We start from the raw sequence: 22,201 nt of genomic DNA on the forward strand, positions 1-22,201 counted from the left end.
TAAAATTAAAATTACAGCAATTGAACAAAGATATAATGATCTTGATTCAAAACAGAAACAATTTTAGATAAATCAATGCAAATCAGACATTTATATCAGTATTCAAGTTGCAATTTAAATCATAATGGGAACATTGTCTAACAGCATATCATATGTGCATCTGTTTGTTAAAGTTCAAATACCTAAATAAAATTTGATTCATTCAAAGGTATTTTTATAGCAATCGTACTAACAAACTGTCTATGCATCTGGTCGAATAAATTGAGTACAATTCCAAAATATCAAATTTGTTACATGAATGAATGTTGAAAAGAAAAACAAATTTAAAACAAAACTGACATGAAAACACTCAGATTAGAATATTTCATATTGTATAAAAGCATTTATTTATATAGGATAACTACGTGTGGCACTGGTGAATATAAAACGTTTAGTTATGGGATTTGTAAGAATAATATGTAACTGCAACGCACAGCCGTATCTTCATATATTTAGTAGTGATGTTGTTTTGGTTTCTGCTTTTCAATGCAGAAATGGATGAATTATATTTCAAATTGTCTAAACAGTATAAATATATAATTACATGACGATTGTAAATTGCATATGATGTTTGTTTGTTTTGTGTTTTGTTTGTTTGTTTGTTTTTTTGTTTCTGTTTGTTTGTTTGTTTTTTGTTTGTTTTTTTTTGTTTGTTTCTATTTGTTTGTTTTGTTTTTTTTTCTTTGTTTTTGTTTTTGTTTTGTTGTTTTGTTGTTTATAACAGGGATTTTGCAGGCCGATATTTTTTCTGTCCATATTCATCTTTGAAAGCTGCTAATTGTTCATAACTGATATAAGGTCCCTTTTAGTCTATCTTCCCGAACAAGATGTATTTTTCTATACATCTTAGACAATTGTAACTTATTACAACATTAATACTTTAGTGATTCAATGTGATTGGTGTTCGGTAATTGTGTTGTTTCCCTCATTTATATAGATTTTCACTACTATCTTTAGGTTTATTGTTTTGTAATAACGCGGCCAATTCTATTACAAACTAAATAACCGTTTAAAGGGTGAACTCTTGACGTTTCCCAGGCAATGACATTATTATAACTGAAGTATCGGCATAAAACACCAACACATCACAAGGACCATTCAGAGATACCAGAGTACAATAAAATGGCTAAAATGTGAACACAGGAATGGGAGACGACCAATAAATAAGACAACCAAATTATACCTACAGTAAAACCTGTCAAAAACAAACCACCTTTGGACTGTAGAATATGGTCGGTTTGGACAGATGTATGGTGTATTTAGGTTCCAAATTTATTTAAACTGGCATAATAGGACTTCAAAAGTTGTCTGGTGTAGACAGGGTTTGGTTGAAAATCAATATTTTGTATTACTTCCAAAAACTGTGTCGCATATTGCATACCATGCGCTAAGACTAGATATACTTTACATTTGGGTCAATTTGGTAGCTTAGACGTACAAGTACCATACTGAGATAACATTGGGCAACTGTTGACTTATCATTTTTTTTCAATTTGATCTTTGTTGCCTCAGATATTTAATATATTAAAAAAAAACAGCGGAAAACGATAAGACTAAATCCAAATTCTAAATTTTGTGGATCTATAGTAAGTTTGTCTCTTTATGTTACTTTTTCAAAGTCTTAATGCAAGTATTTTAAACGTTATTTGACTACTTCCGTTATGGTCAAAATGTTTTGTTTTTTTTCTGTGTCATAAATATTCACTTAATCAAACTTTATAGATCTATCAGGCTTGATTTTTGTGTTCATATTTGCCCCATCTGTTTTTGCTTCGACCTCTGCCGAGTACAATGCTTCATGTTGAAGAATACACACTTTGTAAACTGTTATCTTGTTTCAAAAAGCGGTACATATTTTTGTTAAAATGTTGACATTCATTTATTCATAATTATATCGACGTATAGGAAGTACTATGAGAGGTCTTCCATACGACTGTCTATAATCATCATAATTAGATAGACGTATAGGACGTACTATGAGAGGTCTTCCATACGACTATCTACAATTGCAATATACTTATTAAATCCCACTTACTGATTTAGTTTGGAGATGCAAAATGTTTATATGACTTTATTATTCCAAGCTTTGGAGTGCAAAATGTTACGTAGTACTACTTTTGTTCTTGTCAAAAAATGAAAAAACAAACACTTTATTTTTATCCACCAACAAGCAAATTAAACATACTTAAAATATTCACGACAATTTATGTTTGGGTTACAGACCTTAACGCAAAAATGTTACATCATTATCAACAAGGTGGTTCCTGATAGATACTGACATAACTTTACTGGTTTCTGATAAATACTCACATAACTTTATTGGTTCCTGACAAATACTCACATAACTTTATTGAACACTTCACTTATAAACAGGTGTTAGGTCTTGGGTAAATTTATCAGTAAACATAAAGGTTCTCAAGGTGCTATAGAAACCAATAAGTAGACACATGTATAACTTTAGATACATAATTTAAACGCTTCAAAAACTATTACAGACGAAAATGAGGCTAATTGAAAGCAGACAATTTTACAATAAATCAATGCAAATCAGATATCAGTGTTTAGCTTAAAGATTAAAGTGTTTTTTTTTTTCTTTAATAGGATGGGATACATCTAAAAACGATTTATATAGTTGTGTATGTTTGATCGAACTTGACAATTAATAAGTGCATTGATATATCTTCTCTTGTTATATTATACATAATACTAACATTATGTGTTGATTAAAAAAGAACAAATACCGTTCAGAAAATTCGAATTAAAAATATCACAGTTTTTGATATAGTATTATAAAACCTTTCGTTTTATACACGTCTTTATGTAAATATCACATCCACTGCTAAAAGAAAAACGGATTGTTTTTTTCTTTATGAGGCTCATTCTTTCAAAAAGCTGAAAACGCAGGTCCATTCTCATCAACTACAGGACAATTTACTAAAGCTTGTTAAACATAACTCTGTCCCCAACAATGATCACATGATTGACGGTTGGCATGATATAAATTGCTAAGTGCTCAAACAGATAATTAATATCCCTGTGACACAAACTGTATCTTTCTGATATTTATCTTTTTTAATTGTATTTTTATTGTCTATTCAGCTCTTTTACAAACAAGATTTGGCAGTAAGTAAATATAAAACAATTGAAATAAGAAGCAAATATTATTTTATAAAAGAGATCTACTAAAAAATTTAGCTCCACGAACCCTGCTGCAAGTTGGAGAAAACGTATTTTGTTTTAACTGTTTGAATTGTTTCGAAAAAAATAATTTTTATCATTCTATTACAATGTAGAAATTTGTTATTTTATCATCCTAATGTTTTTTTTTTATTTGGAGGGGGGGGGCAGAACAGTAAATATTGCACTATACCCTTTCATCGTTACGTAACTTTGATTCACTAAGTGGTACTTGTCCACATTAACAATGTATATTATAAATACTAGTAATAAGTAGATTGTGGTAAAATTGTATTTAGATGTTTTACACTGGTTTCAAACATTGAAAGCAGTGTAAATCATAGGAATACAGTTCAATCAGTATTAAGCAGTTTTTTAGAGAATATTGTAGTCAAAATATATTAAATATATGCCTCCCCACTTAGCCATGGTATTTAATTAAAAATATATCCATTTTACTTTTTCAAGCCCAATCCTTCAAAAATTAATTCAGAAGCGCCTTTTGTTCATCCCTCAAAATAATGTAACGTGATTTATAAATTTTGAAAAATGGAAGTGTTACGATTATAAAACAATAACTCAACTTGTGAGACGACAACGCGGCCGTGTAGCAAAACAAAAAATATATGCGGACGCTAATGAAGAAGACTTTTAAATCAAATAGTTGTGTCAAAATCGATGCCAGCCTCTCGTACACTATGTGTCAAGACCTTTTGGTACAATCTCCACTTCAACTTGGCGAGTATTTCTAAAAAAAAAAAATATGAGGACGCTTACCCTACTAGTGCACCTCGTCCATGCTGTCAATTCCTGGTGGATTCCGAAATGCTCACTTACTTTTGTTACTTTGTATATAATTTTTTGGTTGTTATGTGCTCTTTGTGTGTGTGTGTGTGTCTGTTTTCTGTGTCTAGTATTTGATAACGCTCTCAAGTGGTGTATAGTTGAAACCTTCATTTGCATTTGTCAACTATTTAACTGACTTCGATTTGGTCTTTTTCTGCGGGTTTAACCAATTCGTCTCTGCTCAAAAGATCAAGAGTTTTCATGTTCCGCCCCCCTTTTTTTGTATTACCAGACGACCAGAATGCAGAATGAAAATTGGCATTTGCGGTTGATGCATTTTCCCCTGAATATATATTTTATATAAAAATAATGCGTATACAACAGTGTACGAAAAGTCACTTTATTTTTATTTCTTAAAGGTAAAACAGAAAATGTGTAAACTGTTCACGTAAAACGGATTTTTCAGAACAGTATATCCTAGTCGGAATCATTGATGGTTAACAAAACATGTTTACATAACATTTCAGCTATCTAAATTTAAAAAAAAATGATGATATCGTTCTTTGGGTTTAATATAAGCATATTTTTAATCTGGTTTTTAGGTTACCTAGCGTTATCCTTTGAATTCTGAAGCATAGATAGTGGTGTGTCTAAACCAAATACTACAAATGTGTGATTGAAAACCGCTAATTTGTAGTTTATATGATGCAAATATGAAGGAAAAATAATTCTACCTCATATAAGTTAAAAATTAACTGAAAATAAAAAGAATCTAAGAATTGATGCACCTAGAAGTACCCAAATAAATACAATTAAGTATACGATTTTGAATGCTGTCAACAACAGAAATGCTGCATGGATAAAATAATTTAAGTAAAAGATTTTCAAGCCTTTTTCAATTTACCCATAACTGACATCTTACGATATATGTCATATTACAAAATGACATTGACACTATAAACTAATGTTTAGTGAATTAAGGGTTAAAGCCTCCAGCTTGATTTGGGTCCCCAGATAGACAATTGGGTTCAGAATGTGAAACAAAATGAAGATATATTGTCAGTAGAGATCAAAGGCTATGAACAAAATGAGTGTAAAGCTTATATGAATTAGTTTATGTTTCAACATATCAAAAAGGAAGTAAGTAAGTTTTCTTATCATCTATTTAACCAGTTTATGGCATTAAAATAAAATGCATTGCAAGCTAATTTTTTTTTCTATGTTGCTCTTGAAAGAAATGATGACTTAAGCCCTTTTTATCCTGTGTGTTTGTTTATCTTGTTAATATAAGCTTTTTTTTTCTTTTGTCACTTTGTTTCGATCATTTCATATTTTTTTTTATATTTTGTTCTTTTTTTTATGTTTTGTTGTTGTTGTTTTTTTTTTTTGTCAGTTTGTTTTGTTTTTGTTTTGTTTTTTGTTTTGTTTTTTGTTTTTTGTTTTTATTTTTCTTGGTGTTTGTTCTTTTTTATATTTTATATAACTGAAGAAACAGAACACTACAACAACTGGAAATATGTGTGTAAAAACTCTATTTCATAATTTAATCTAATTTGTTCAATTTTTCTTATTACACTCTTATTCTATATAATATTTTCAAATGTGCATTAATGGTTCATTTTCTATTTTCTATAAAGTCGAAACTGACCACGTAGATTTTTTGACTATCCGAGTATTCACGTTTGATGTAAGTCTCAAGTGTTATATCATTATCAATAAAGCTGTTGTATGATAAATACTTAGTTTGGTTTATTGAACACTCCACTTATAAACAGGTGTTAGGGCTTGTGTACATTTATCCTTAAACATAAAGTTTCCCAAAGTTCTGTCAAAAACAATTAGTAGACAAATGAAGAACGTTTGAAAAATAATTCAAACGCTTCGAAAAAAGATTGCAATCTGAAATGAGGCTAATTGAAACAAGACAGTTTAACAATAAATCATTGCAAGTCAGATATCAGTTATAAGCTTTAAGATTAAAGTATTTTTAAATGATGATATACATCTATAAAAAACTTATTTGAGTTCGGCTTTTTGCTTTTGCAAATACATGAAAACTGAATACAAAATAGGACAACCAACAACTATTTAACCAACTAGCAATATGAGCTCGTACCAAAAACTGGTGTGACTTCAGGTGCTCTGATTCCTCAACTCCACAAGAACCCATACAAACAGAGCTACATAGCTAGATCTGCAAAATGTACCACCAGACCTCTTTACCACGACACTTGTTATTCCCGTAGTGGTATTAATTCAATTTGGATCCTGAATAATTCGAAAGATTCTCTGGAAACCCTTAATGCAATATTATTTACAGAATATAACGGCATTAAAACCTTTGATCTTGTCAACTCTGTATACTTTTATTCCCAATACTCAGTTAAAATCCCGACCCAAAAGCATTATATTATTATTCCAAATCATCCTCCAAATACACAAAATAAGTTTTCAAAATGCTGGATTTTTAAATTCTGACTTGGGACAGGCGTAAATAAGTAAATTTATACATCTAGTATGATAGATAAATTTTGACAATATACCACTGCATGTATTTGCTGTATGAAGTCATAATATTTTAGGTCGATATTGTATCACTGGAAAAGAAATGCCCACTTTCTGTGCTTCTTTCTACTTAATATGTCCAAGACGTGATTAGTATGGATTTCTTTTTCCCTGTAACAGTTAAGTAAGCCTAAACTACAGAACCGCGATGTTGACATATGAATATATGTTTTTACAAGACGCATTGTACTGAAAGAGCGCTCTGCCGCAGCTGTTGAAAGAGGCATGCATGCAAAGATGCATAATATAATTTAAAGTCCAGATCCTTGTTTGTAATGTTAAGTATTTCTTGTAAGTTTTCGGGAATGTTACTTTCTCCATTAGCCCATATGGATTTCCACCTTCTTAACTCCAAGCGAAATCCATCCTTAGACAAGTTCATATCATCTGAATACGCGTCGAATATATTATCCCCAGTTGCTTCATCAAGCTGAGCAGCATTGGTGGGTAAAAGATGTTGCGCACAAAATCAAGGTTCGGCTGATATCAATCATATATTTAGTTTAGCAAGCAAGTGATCCGTGAATTGCAGGTCCAATATTTTGACGGATTATTGGTAGGTACGTTAGGTCGATGCCATTGTCCACCGCGGTTCCTTGGCATAGTTGGTTCAACATCGACAGTTCCAGAAAGATCTGACGCAACTTCATACAGAGTATTTCATACTTCGATGTCATTTCTCTTGTTGTTCAGAGGGCATATTACGGTTCTTGACTCTTCCAGAGCAACATACAGATCGCAATTGTTCTTCTGTAGAAGATTTGAGAACGGCACTAAACTAGACAAAAATATGCTCAGTGGCAACAAGTGTGATGATGCACCTAAACTGCTCTATTGCTACATTATATGGACAGGCTTGCGCATCATGGTACTTTGAAACTTCCAAGTTTCTTTTCGGAATAATCAAAAGTGAACGCAATATATTGCAGTGTTCATAAGGTTTCTTATCAAAGGCTTCTTACACGCGTGAACAATGGACAGATTGAGATTGAGAGCCATGCCATGCGTGTATATGGCACCTGGTACTATCTCACGGATTCCTGCTTGTCCTCCTCTATACTTTCCGGACATATTTATCTCTCCGTCGTTCCCTTGTCAGCGCATTTCTTCAACGGAAACCCCCTTTTCACGAAGATTGTCCAAGAAAGAATTAGTTAATGCTTCGCCTGTAGTTGATTTACACTCTGCGAATCCTATAAATTCTTCCCGGATACTCTTTTCCGTCTCATCATAAAATCGAAAACATAACGCCATTTGCTCAATGGTGGACACGTCCGTGACTTCGTCTGCTACGAAAGCGAAACACCACATATATCGATGATTTCATTTTGGATTTCTGGGGAAAGATAGGAAGTCTTGGTAACTGATTTTTATTTCAATGACGACTTAAGATGATCTGATCTCTCAGAATCTCATTGTCATTACTTCCGTACCTCAAGAGTGCAGTGAAGTTACTGTTATCTTCTTCACTGCCTCGCTATGCCATATTTTAATTCTCAAACAATACAAATGTTTAAATGATTATTCCAAGAATTTTCCTATTTTGTCGACCACTTTACCGAGTAGACTTGAAATCTGTTGTGAAACCGATATAGATTTCCCTTCCTGTATACTAAGAGATTGTCAACTGATTTCAGACACGCGTCGTGAGATGTTGAAATGTTGTGCCGCTGAATAGGTTTCACTGCGTTTCTCCAATCCTTCACCAGAGTTACAACAAATGATTTCTCTTTGGAATCATATTCAGATTCAGAATATCGCAACCGTTTATTTCCTGTGGACCAGTTCGGTTTTGCCTTCCGATTACATTTGAAATAATTCTACAAAAATCTTTTGTGAACTTTTGTGAACTTTTGTGAACTTCAATCCAGGACAGTGACACTAGCACGGAATCTTTGAATGTTAATTTTTCACATTTGCGTACTAGTATTTAGCAATCTAAATATATTTAATATAAGTTTATTCGCTATTTTATAAACCTACCTTGTTTACTTCGTAAAATTCGGGAAAGAAAATGAAATCCGCCCTTCTTAACTATACCTATCATCCAAATATTGTAACATGTGGTGAACATGCATGGAAGACCTTGAATTTGCGGCTGGCTGCGTTTGTTTTGTCATGAGTATTGACAACAATTTTGCTCCATTGCGATTTTCATATCCGCTATACGAACATACGCGTACGACGGAAAGGGGGCTCTGTGTTACAAAAGTAAGGAAAAATTAATCATCCGGACAGAGGGTCGAACAACCGATTTAAATATATCAAGATGAAGTAGATATAAACCTTCTTTTTTACGAAGATGCCATTTTGAATTTTGTGCAAAAGAAACTTAAGGAAAGTAAAGCAAGAAACATACACAGATTTAAATCCGCAATTCCAGTTTCAATACTGGATGACATTACATATAAAGGTTTTTGTAATGCAACAGGAGCGGATATTAATGGTATAGAAAGTATCAGTATTTCATAGAAATAGCAACCTACCCTCGATTATTTATTATTTAAAATCAAAATGTACCATCTTAGAGTTTCGTTCTACTGCAAAATACGTTTTTACTGTTTTTTTTTATGTGTACACGAGTGTATGTTTGCGTATAGGGAGCTACGCCCCTGAAGGTCTTCAATACGACAATTTATGATTGAAATATACAATCCTACTTATTGATTTAGTTTGAACAAAAAAAGGCAAATAGAAGCTTAATGTCACTACTACTTTAGCATTCGAATGCTTTGAAGGGTAAAACAGTAAATATTGCACAATACCCTTTCATCGTTACGTAATGCTACTTTGATTCACAAAGTGGTACTTGATGAATAATGTGTAGGAATATTACTAATTATACAGTAAGTATATCGATGTAAAATTGTGTTTTGATATCTTAGATGGATTTCAAATATGTTAATAAGTATACCATCTGCCGGGATTATGACTAAAATATGCATTTTCCCTCTTAGCATTGGTATTACTACAACCTACATGCACATCTTACCCACACGAGCTCAATCCCGCCAATATTAATTCGGAAGAGTAATCAAGGGAACCAAGGTTATAGCGGTAATCAAAAGAATGCAATCTGTGGACAAAGACCAGAAATGGGAAACAGACATACACAACAAATGACATAAAGTAACTAAAATCATACATACAAAGTAACAAAAGCAAATGAGCAACTCGGACTCCACTAAAAACTGGGAGCATGGACCAGGTGTACCGGTAGGGTAAGCGTCCTCTGCTTTTCTACAAACACCCGCAGAGTTGCTCATAAAACTTCAAGTCCGGGGTAGATAAACGAGGAAAGGAAAACTATGACCCGTTGAATAAATCAGTTTTCATGGTGCAGATGGATACACCATAACGACCCACGAGTTTATGATGACGACCATAGAACTTCTGTAGTGATGACTTCAATCTTGTAGCAACATAACCCTGTTCCAAAAGCCTATTTGTTAGAGGTCTAGCGCGATACAAAAAGTCTGCGTAGTCTCGGCAAGCTCTGTTATAACGTATGAGTTATGATATGAACACTCCATACACAGGTGCTGAAGGGATGTTGCCACAGATGAAAGGGAAGTTGATAATTTTGAATGAAAAGTCATCACGTTTGTCGTACAATTAGAAAGTCCCCTCAAAGAATATATACAGGCTAGACTATTTTTTTCTGTAGATTAAAAACGAGAATAAATAGGTCGTTGACCCTATGATTTTTATTACGTATACAGAAAGCAGAATTACGTAATTCGACATAAAATCAAAAAAAGATATTTTTGGTAGATCGAATTAGTATGATAAGACTTTAACATTGTTTAAATGACGGGTAATAATAAAATTACTAAACCGATTAATTCTAGGCAACCACCAAAATGGAAAGTCAAAAGGAAAGACCTTACAACACACGCCATGCAATATTAAGGCAAAACCCAGATAGTTGGTTTGATGAAAATGGGTTATTGAGCTTCAAATGAATTATTAGATTCAGTGTGTTGCTAAAGTAAGTAAAAGTGAAGATGAAATAATGTTATAGATCAACATCTATTTTTTTTTATCAATCTATTGATGTTCAAATATATCAAAAGGGAGGTAAGTGATGTCTAATCTATTATCAAACTACTTTGTGCCATTTGATTTTCTACATTCATTGCAAGTTAAGTTGGCTTTTATTAGAGGTTTATATCATAGTATTTTTCATTTTTCTTCAGCAAAACATGAGGTGTACAAGTAGATAACGTGCAGGTTTATTTAAAAATGTTATGCTAGACAATATCGAATTCGACTTACAAATTGTCTGGAATTCTTATTTTATTTTATGTTATGTGGTTTGTCTTTTAATACCAATGACATGGCATAGTCTGTCGTGTTTCTTATTTGTATTTTTGTTTGTTTGTTTGTTTTTTTTTTTTTTTTTTTTTTTTTTTTTTTTTTTTTTTTTGTTTTTTTTCTTTTTTTTGTTTTTTTCTTTTTTGGTTTGTTTGTTTGTTTTTTTTTTTGTGTAATTTTGAACATGTTATGTTTATGTCGGTGTACTTTTTTGGTTTTGATCTAACTTGTTTACATATCACTTTCTCTAACTTTTCACGTTTAAGGCATTTAAGTGCTAAGGTGTGATCTTTTTTGTTTAAATTGCGAAATCACATGAATGTTTCAATTCATTCATACATTATAACGTTGATAACTAATGACACCGATGGTGCCTTTAATCATGTTTATATTCTGACATCTATACATGTATGAACATGTGTTTCAAATTTATTAATAGTATGTAAATACTCACAGAATAAGATGTAAACGTTTAATTGCACAAATGTATCAAATGTGTATTTATAAAGTATATCATTTTTTATTGTATCGTTTAAGGCAGTTCCGATTCAAAATTACTCTACAGTACAATTTCAGAGTTCTTTGTTTCTACCAACCCACTTCCGGTAATGTAGGCCAATTACAAGCAAAACAATAAATTGCTAAGAACAGGAAAGCCTTACATATAATTTTTGTGTAATTCCATATAGAATTCAGGAACTTCCTGTGATATAGGTTATAGAAAAAGCTATCAAATTAAACGATATTTGTTTTAAGTATAGAACATTTAACGTAGCGATAGTTCTTTCTAAATTTAGATCTCCGTTACGTGGAAGACCATGCATTCATCTCCCACAAAAATCAAATAAATAAATAAAGGACAATAACTCTTGCAGAGTGCCAAATTTTATATGCACACTATATGATATTTTTTTATCTCTAAAGAACAAAAACCAAATGCCAAACTAAGACTGGTTATTCATTCTGTGACTATTTCTGAAGAAGATATATAAAAAAAAAGTAAATTCGGTTTATGTCTGACATGCATGAATCACATCCATTTTTTACGACTGCTACTTAATAAATATTATGACTCAATTTGTTTCAGCTATTTCGTCTGATATGAATACCATTCCACTCTATAAAGTGTTGTTTTATATTGGCAGCCTGACTAAGACTACCTTACAATTCATTTAGATAAATGGTTATGAACAATATTATTATACTCCCCTCCAGAATGAGGGGTGCTGCTGGCGGAATAGGACATGCCTTCCTTTCTTGAGCATCTGATTGTTGTGGGATATTATATCGTTTTTAAGTGACGTCCTATTTTCCTTATCTTCAATTTTGTTTTACCTAAGTACTTAAAACCTGCCGTATTTTTGCACTTGTCCTCTGTGTGTCATTCTGAAGTGAATTTGTACATGGTGATTTGAATAATGAAATCATTTATCGTTTTCCATATAAATTTATCTCAATGTGTTATTATTGCACTTTCAGTAAGATTCCACGTTTCTGGATTGACAACCCATCGAACTTAGCACTTATCGGCTGCAGTAGTGTAAGTAAATGACTAGGTCAAACTCCCTGTGACATTTTTTCCAAATGTAGTAATTCTTTTTTGCTCAATCCAAACAAGGGCGACAAGTACATTGTAAATGAACATTTAAATACATCAATTGATCACATGATGATTTGGTGGTTACAGCTTGAGCTAACGTACAATGCATCATAAGGGCGACCATCAAAATCAAGAACACCTAAAACGCACCAATCAATACAGTTACTTCCTATAAACTGCCACTATTGTTTCACATCTTTTGAAATTAATTTAAACACTTCTCATGTTATATATGTGTATGCATAAAAAATTCAAAAATGTCAAAAGCGGAATACGTATACTGACTTTTATAACGTTATCAAATGAAATAACAACTTAACAACGAACGTAGCAGTTGGTTTAACCTTATGTATTTTTGCATATATATGTATGATATGGGGCAGTTACGCACTTTTTTCTTCTATGAGAGAACACTTTGATTTCTACATTAACATTTACACTTAGCAATCAACTCTTTTATGTTCCTTTTAAGCATAAGATAAAACGCCGATGAAACTTCGAACAAACATTTAGTATCATGTTTAAACTAATATAAACATTTTAAATGCCTTTATAACAATTTGTATTATGATGTTCAGCATTTTATTGTGCAGGATTAACATATATGTTCTTTATTTTCATTATATATCAAAGACTATAACTTGTTATAAAGCTGAAGTGTGTCTGTTATTGGTGTTACGTTACCCAAAATGAGGTGAATGTTTTAATAACAATTATCAAAGCACTTCATAAAGAATATTTAATATTCTATTTGCATGCTACATGTGAAGTATTTTTCATGTTTTTACATTAATATCATGATATATTTACTTCTTTGTTGTTTTATGTGTAGTATGGCAGTCCATAATATACATGTATAATATTTGCTTTTCGATGTATTGTTGTAATGTGAATTATGGCAGTCATTCATAAACAATACAAACGAAAAATTTATTTTGTTTCATTGTGTGCTACTTCAATAACTATTCCGATGTTTACTGTTCATCCACTTGAATGCTTCTTTTCTGCAGTTTTTTTCTACCATTTTATGTTCTTACCCAGATACTATTTGTTAACTTTTCCAATAGAAATAGAGATTAGTTTTATCCTCCATCCCAAAAGTTTCAATTGAAATGACATTTTTTATATGTTAAGGTGTGAATCAGATTGGTTTATAATCATACTGATTTTTTGTCCATGTTGCTCTTTTTTGTGATGTAATAAACTACATTTTAAACATATATGTTACAGGAGAGACAAAATTAAATAGCACTTGTAATCATGCAGTAGTTTACACGCCTCAATTATCTTTTTCTTTTACATTTTAGTTTAGTGTTGTCCCAATTCATTATCAATAAAAACCTACCGAAGCGTCAGCAGTAGAATGATTCAAATCCGTAAACATCCAAAAAATAGCCTTAACCTGAACACCATAAAATAGAAAGTTCTACATACATAATTGAATAAAAATGATAACACATAAAAACTGAAGATAAAGAAAAAGAACACGACACACGAAAAAAAAAAAAACCAAAAAACTAAAGTACTAGCAATATGAACAATAAACCGGAAGTGACACCAGGTGCTCCGGTAGGGTAAGCAATATGAACAATAAACCAGGAGTGACACCAGGTGCTCCGGTAGGGTAAGCAATATGAACAATAAACCAGGAGTGACACCAGGTGCTCCGGTAGGGTAAGCATTGCTTGCTCCGTCAGCGTCACTTGTCATATTGCAAGTGGGTATAATTCATTAATAATCTAGCTACAATAATGAAACTCCCCTACATTTGTCAAACACTGTTCACACCTGGGCAAAATCATTAATTTCAAACATTTTATGGGAATCAACAGGCATCTACCGTTTCGTACCTATCAAGCCTTCAATGCTCTTTTTATGATTGCACTATATGTATATGTTTACTCTGGACATAGGTGTATTAACTTTGCTACACACCTCCAAACTTCACCATAAAATGTCAATTTTAATGCCATATTTTCTTATATATTCAATCGTAATCATAATACAAACGTTCAATGAACATCCTGTTAGATCGTAAAGTGGGTGTAGTTTCCAACACTTATTATTTATGAAACCATTATTTAAAAACGGGTGCATGCTATTATGTTAATTCATTAAGATATCGTTTTTATTATTTTACTTTTTTTAATGCAACAGCTTATTTTTTTTATTTATTTGATACATTTTGATATATTTGTCTTTTCTTAACATTGACTTCGATTTCGCATGCTTCAACATAGAATTCTTTTCAATAAATATTTCATGAACATTTGTCAATATATTTCAATACAGATGTGGATACTTACGATAACTAATTTGTGAACATAACATTTCCATAGATCTGACTTTAACACTTAATATACATATCTTGGAAGAAAATAAAGTAACTTAAAGCAATGAAAAGAGAAATGAGATTACTTTGATTACAAACAGACACAGTTTCACTGCTGGTGGACCTGAGGTTACTCCTTGAAACACATGTACAGCATATCGAAATTTACAATATATAAAACGGCTATTTTTTTGCATTTAAGAACCACTGGGTCGATACCACTGCTGGTGGACCTGAGGTTCCTCCTTGAAACACGTGTACAGCATATCGAAATTTACAATATATAAAACTGCTTTTTTTGCATTTAAGAACCACTGGGTCGATACCACTGCTGGTGGACCTGATGTCCCCGAGGATATCCACCAACCCAGTAGTCAGACTGGTCTGACCCCGAATAATATCACATATTATCTACCATTTTTTTATGAAATTTGGCAGTATTCCAAATTTAAAAATACGTATAACACCGAGGCTTCATTCCTTGCATTGCATTTGGTAGCACCTCTCGGTAAAGGATTTGGCTTCCTTTTTCGATAGATTTGGTTATAAGTACTTCTTGTATAAAACTAATATTTTGATGATGATCTTCCTACATATTTTATTTTAATGCTGCTGATGAGAGGTTACTTCTTGAAACACGTGTACAGCATATCAAAATTTACAATATATAAAACTGTTATTTTTTGCAATTAAATAAATCAATGCAAATCAGACATTTATATCAATGTTTAAGTTGCAAAATTAAATTAATGTCGGAATAATGTTTAACTGCATATGTTGATTCCCATCTTCATATCAAATCTGCATCTGTTTGTTTAGATTTAAATACCGAAATAAAGTTTAGAATATTCAAAGATGTTTTCTTTTACAAACTGTGATCTAACAATAGTTCAATTCCAAATATCCATTTTTTTACATGATGCAAAGTCAAAAAAAAAAAACCGAATTAAAATAATAATGAAAGGAAAACACAAAAATTCTAATATTTTTAGATTGTATTACTGCAGTTCATTATTAAAGACGACTACGTGTGACACGTGTGGAGATTAAATAAATGGTTATAGGATTTGAACGAACAATAGGGAGCTGCAACGTACATCACTACATAAATCTAGAAAACACACCTACATTTATTTAGTAAGTTCGTTTTGTTTGATTCCTGTCTTTTCAATGCAAACTACATAAAACATATTTCAAATTATGTAAACAGTATCAATACATAATCTCATGACGAAAGTATATTGCAAATGAATAGTCATTACAAGCACTAAAAACTGGACGTTAACGATGCTGTACTCTGTTATTAGTTACGTATCCGTGGCTCAAAATATCAAAATTTAGCAGCAGGATGATTTAGATATCAGAATGCCACGGAATGGCTTAAGGTGAAAACAGGGCACAACGAGAACCAACGTACATACAGAACAGAACTCAAAATACACAATGATAAAAATAGAAGAGATGAAAAAACAGTACAGTATGTTTTAAAGAGTAATCAGTGGAACCAAGGTTATAACGGTAATCAAAAGAATGTAATCCAGGGACAAAGACCAGACAGGGAAAACAGACTTACACAACAAAGAACATGAAGTAACTAATATCATACATACAAAGTAACAAAAGCAAATGAGCAACTCGGACTCCACTAAAAACTTGGAGTATGGACCAGGTGCACCGGTAGGGTAAGCGTCCTCTGCTTTTCTAGAAACACCCGAAAAGGATTGTCATTAGAAGATTCGGAAGGGTAGGCATGTTAGGCTTAGGATGTTCCAAAAAATAAATGAAATATTTCACAGTCTCGACCTAACAGATACTCTTTAAAAGAAATATTTAAATGGTATAAATTATTGCAGGGGAAAGTTGCAGACGAAAGATAACTCCAGATTTTTTTTTTTTTTTTTTTTTTTTTTTGGGGTAAAACCCCACGACTAGTCGTAATTTAAAAAAAATACTCATGTCATCCAAACACAAAGGTTCATATTACGTATTAAGCACTAAAATAAAATACACTTTATATCAGGGTCGATTTGGAAGCTTTGTCATACGAATACCATTCTGAAAAAAAAGACACTAGTGACACAACATTTGTCTCCACTTTGTCTGTTTTTTCCTAAGATATTCAATACATAAAGAAAAGCAACGGAAAACTATTGGACTATCATAAAACATTTTTGGGCAGATATTTGTTTACTGTTTACAGATATTTGTTTTTTGTGCCACACCTTAAACACCATACACATTTTCCCTGATTCTTAGACGGAGACTTACTTAATCACATGTACATTAAAAAGTGTAAGTTTGTAATTGATATAGAATTATACAAGTATGCAGACACCTTATGATGGATGCAATTAACATTCTAGGAAAATGTCTGCATAGTCAAGAGTGCAATTAAGTCTTTCTACTAATACATACACATGTAACACGCCATTTATGTTATTTTGATACATGCGTACTTGAACTTGTTCCTTAAAACCGACTTTGTACGATGATTGCTTCCTTCTTATCAACTGTGAACACTGGCAAATTATAGTGATACTAACTTAAAACGATTTGTCACAGATCTAATCCTGATTATAAAAAACTATCTTACTAATATATGAAATTTTTTAGGTGTTTTGTTTCCATTGTTTATATCCATTTCAGTCAATCACAGCGAAACGACACACTTAAAATTAAGCTGAAAATTAAATTGGAAGGAAAGTGTAATAATTGTAATTAGCCGAAATTTTATCCATGTAAAAATTAATTTTCAAACAAACTACATGTATACACTGAATAAAAAGACATTTCAATGTTAAACTTTCTATTTTACTACTTACTAGAATATGCTTTTGGGTTGTGTCAATAAAGAGTAAGCATTTAAAATGGTGCTTAGTGCGTGTTGTTGCAGATTTGTTTTATTCTACACGGCTTAATCTTAAACGTACTTAATAAATGCACATGAGCTCGAGATTGAAGATTTCGCATACATTGAATAAAATGAATAAAAGAAAAGTATAGTAGTATTGACAAATATTTACGCGATAGATGTTTGAGTATCAATTTCATTTTTTTTCCGTTGCTTTTCTTTATGTATTGAATATCTGAGGCGAAACAGACAAAGTTGTGTCACAAGTGACACTCTTGGACTTCATCACATTAGAACCAAACTTTATTCTTACCTCTCACTCTACTACACTCCGTTTACAAAACAAGTCTTGACACTCCTGTTTCTGACCCCACTTCATCATTATACAGACTTGTTGCCACCATTTTGGATATTGGTTTCCACAGACTCTTTAAACCAGTTTGTGTGAAAAGTCAAGATAAAGAAAAACGATCATTTCTTCCACTACCGTTGTCAACAAAGGTATAGATGTAATTAATTTGGCTAACATCCTCCATTACAAAAACGTTACCAACAAATTCCCCCATAAATCAATGACAAATCCATACCAATTATTTCATATTCCTATACTTCACCCGTCGCATTCAAAATTTTCAAATATAAAAAGCTATTGCAGAACCTCGAGATTGAGGACTTCAAGGCTAAACCATTTGACTGTTCTTGCAAAACCTCTCCATTCAAATATGGTCCTTCTGGTCACGTCGTTACGGTAGATTTAACCATTATCGAAAACGAAACTCTGCGTAATATCCTTTCTAAAGGTTCAAAGTACCGTGAACCACGCTCCATAAATTGGAATTATAACTTTAAAGTTCTTATGGATGCCGTCGAGGACTATGCAAGAAAATGGATTAAACGAGAACAAAAAGACATTGATTCTCTCTCAGAGTGTTTGAAGGCCGTGAGGTTTTTAATTTTGAAACGAATGAAAGTTTTAAGTAGGTCAGTGAGTGCCAAGGCTACATCAGTTTTCAAAGACCCCGATGTAGCAAAACATTGTCTACTATACATCACAAATATGTTGTCGTACCAGCAGACAAAGCCCCAAACAACATTGTTTTTGTCTGCAAAACGTTTTATATCCAATGTTTATTATCAGAGGTAGACGTAGAAAATAATAGCAGTGATAAGACCTACACTGCTACCACTCTTTCCAAAGAAGAGATTGTGGAAAACCATAAATCTGTGCTATCCTCTTTTGGATGATTGTGATTTACCGTCTATGTATTCGATTCCTATACTTCACAAGAATCCATGCAAACAACGTTTCATAGCTGGATCTGCAAAATGTACCACCAAACCTCTTTCAAAACTTTTAACTTCTATACTCACAACTGTCAAAGAGAGTCTACAGTCCTACCACAACACTTGTTAGACCCGTAGTGGTATTAATTCAATGTGGATCCTAAAAAATTCAAAAGATCTTTTGGAGACAATCAGTTCAAGACTATTATCTGAATATAATAGCATTAAAACCTATTATCTTTCAACACTGTATACTTCCATTCCCCATACTCAGTTAAAATCCCGACCTAAAAACATTATGCATCGTTGTTTTTCCAAAAAGGATGGTAAACCTAGATAAAAATATATAGTTCTTGGTAGAGATTCCTCATACTTTGTAAGAAATAATTCAAAATCATCTTCCAAATATACAGAGGAAAATGTTTACAAAATGCTAGAATTTTTAATCGACAACATATTTGTCCAGTGTGGTGGACGTGTTTTTCAACAAACGGTCGGCATTCCAATGGGAACAAATTGTGCTCCTTTACTAGCTGACCTATTCCTTCACTCTTATGAGGCTGACTTAATAGCTGATCTGATCAGAAAGAAAGAATATTGTTTGGCTTGATCCTTCCATCTCAGTTTCCGCTATATAGATGACGTGTTATCTTTAAACAATCCTAATTTCGGGGATTTGATACATCGCATCTACCCAAAAGAACTTGAGATAAAAGATACTACAGACACTATGAAGTCAGCCTCATATCTTGACCTACACTTAGAAATCGATGGTAAAGGAAACCTATTGACCAAACTTTACGACAAACGTGATGACTTTTCATTCAGAATTGTCAACTTTCCTTTCATCTGTGGCAACATCCCTTCGGCTCTTGCGTATGGAGTGTTCATATCACAATTCATACGTTATACCAGAGCTTGCCGAAACTACACAGACTTTTTGTATCGCGCTAGAACTCTAACAAATAGGCTTCTGGAACAGAGTTATGTTACTACAAGATTGAAGTCATCACTACAGAAGTTTTATGGTCGTCATCATGAACTCGTGGATCGTTTTGGTGTATCCATCAGCACCATGATAACTGATTTATTCAACGGGTCATAGTTTTCCTTTCCTCGTTTGTCTACCCCGGACTTGACTTTTTATGAGCAACTCGGCGGGTGTTTCTAGAAAATCAGAAGACGCTTACCCTACCGGTGCACCTGGTCCATGCTCCCAGGTTTTAGTGGAGTCCGAGTTGCTCATTTACTTTTGTTACTTTGTATGTATGATTTTAGTTACTTTATGTTTTTTGTTGTGAATGTCTGTTTTCCATGTCTGGTCTTTGTCCCTGGATTACATTTTTTTGATTACCGCTATAACCTTGGTTCCCTTGATTACTCTTGCTCATAATGGTATTTGCATGAATAAGCTTCCTCATTGGTCAAGATATAAAGTATACTTAATTTTAGTGCTGTGCACAAAATATTAAAAATTATGTTTGGAATAAAAAAAAACTAATGTTTATTTTTTAATTTTAAAATTAATGTAAATTTGATTATTCTTTACATCGTTTCTACCTGAAGATCTTTTATTTGAAACACTACTCCTTCGTCTAGGAGTTTTTGAAACATGTACGTTTGTTTCTATAAAGAAGCAGGTGACGTTTACCCTACTGGTGCACCTGGTCCATGCTCCCTGTTTTTAGTGGAGTAAGAGTTGCTCATTGACTTTTCTTACTTTGTATGTATTATTTTTTTGTTCTTTTATATTCTTTGTTAGGAGTTTATGTTTTCCATGTCTGTTCTTTGTCACTGCATTACATTATTTTGATTTCCACTAGAATCTTGGTTCCTTTGATTACTCTTTCAACTGATCTTTGTGACTAACAAATATTTCGATCCCTCAAATGTCAACTATCATACCCTTTGTGATGACATTGTAACTTCTAATGTTTGTGCACTGTTACTCTCTAACCTTCTACGCTTTTCAAGAAATTAAGATCATTAATTCGTAGACAACACAAAATGTTTGGAGAGAAAAGGGGTAGGTGCATTACCTTATCAATATTGCCCATAATTATCAACTTTGTTGAAGTATATAAATATTAAGGAAAAATTTGTTTGTGGTATTAGATCATTGTAGCCATACGTCATTTCACAAAACGGCTGACATGAGAATTGTCAACTTCTCATTTAATTATCCAAATTCACAAGTGCATCTTTCAAAACCTGAAGATTACTTTTCAGTTGTATTGTTGGCTATTGACAACCTTTATTGCCCTTTCTCCTTCCAAAATCTGGCTCCAAATATCATAAATGAAAACCAACGTGATTACACAAAGTTGATAACGTCTGCCTCTAAATTAAGATCAGAAGACTGAAATGGTTAGAATATTTTCTAAAGATTGACAAAAAAACTTTCATTCATGGATGGTTTGGACATGGACATTAGGGAAAAGTAATAAAGGGAGGCAAAAAAATGAAAAGGAAATCTGTGCAAAGGAATAGGAACAGATTTGGGTTCAAGACATGGATAAAGACAGCAAAATAAGCCTAAGTAAGAGAAATATGAAATGACGTAACTTCCTCAAGGAAAAAGGAATTAAGTAATAATCAAAGACGCAATAAGAGCTTTTTGTCAATATAATAAAATCGTCATTTCATAATTTCATATGTCGTTGCCATAACCTGATTAGCTCTTATGGAGTGTCAGCTACCGATATGCCAAAGGAATACCATCTGCCATAGATATTCAGCCGATATATTTCATTGAACATCGGTTACAACAAGCGGAATGGCGATTGACTTGTAAGGAGCAGTAACTCTACCTCTACTTTTTTAATAAGCATTTGATTCTATCATTTTTTTTGGGATGAATATTTTAAAGAAAATGTATTGCCAAACCATGACTCCTTTCTTTCTGTAGTATAAAAGTAAATTTATATTGTAAGAGTAGTCGGATTGTTTGGATCACAAGGAAACTGGCACTTGACCAATTAGTTTGTGCTATAGAATGTTTCTGGCTATCATGATATATATTTGTAAAAGTTTAACTTGTATGAAAACTTATCAATTGTGAAGGCCAGATAATATTTGACGTATTTATTATTTAAACGAAGTAGGTGAAATGTTATAATGCAATCTTATCATACTATTCAAAGAGTTTGTAACGTTCAGACAATCTTTTTGCTGTCCATGTACATCATATTGTGCATGTTCCTTTAACACGAAAACAAAAGGTAGGACAGGCTTGACCTTTACAAGGTAT

General features: G+C 32.4%; 1 long non-coding RNA gene across 1 annotated transcript; it reads left to right on the plus strand.

Moving 5' to 3' along the window:
- The first annotated feature begins 9,360 nt into the window (after positions 1 to 9,360).
- On the plus strand, positions 9,361 to 12,968 carry LOC148599469 (uncharacterized). The gene is made up of 3 exons (XR_015918242.1): positions 9,361 to 9,413; positions 10,419 to 10,558; positions 12,364 to 12,968. It is a non-coding gene; the product is annotated as an uncharacterized LOC148599469 (long non-coding RNA).
- The last annotated feature ends 9,233 nt before the right edge of the window (positions 12,969 to 22,201 follow it).

The sequence above is a fragment of the Perna viridis genome, chromosome 13, assembly GCF_037379345.1.
Source record: "Perna viridis isolate PV_CMFRI_1.1 ecotype Kerala chromosome 13, ASM3737934v1, whole genome shotgun sequence".
In the NCBI taxonomy this organism is placed as follows: domain Eukaryota; kingdom Metazoa; phylum Mollusca; class Bivalvia; order Mytilida; family Mytilidae; genus Perna; species Perna viridis.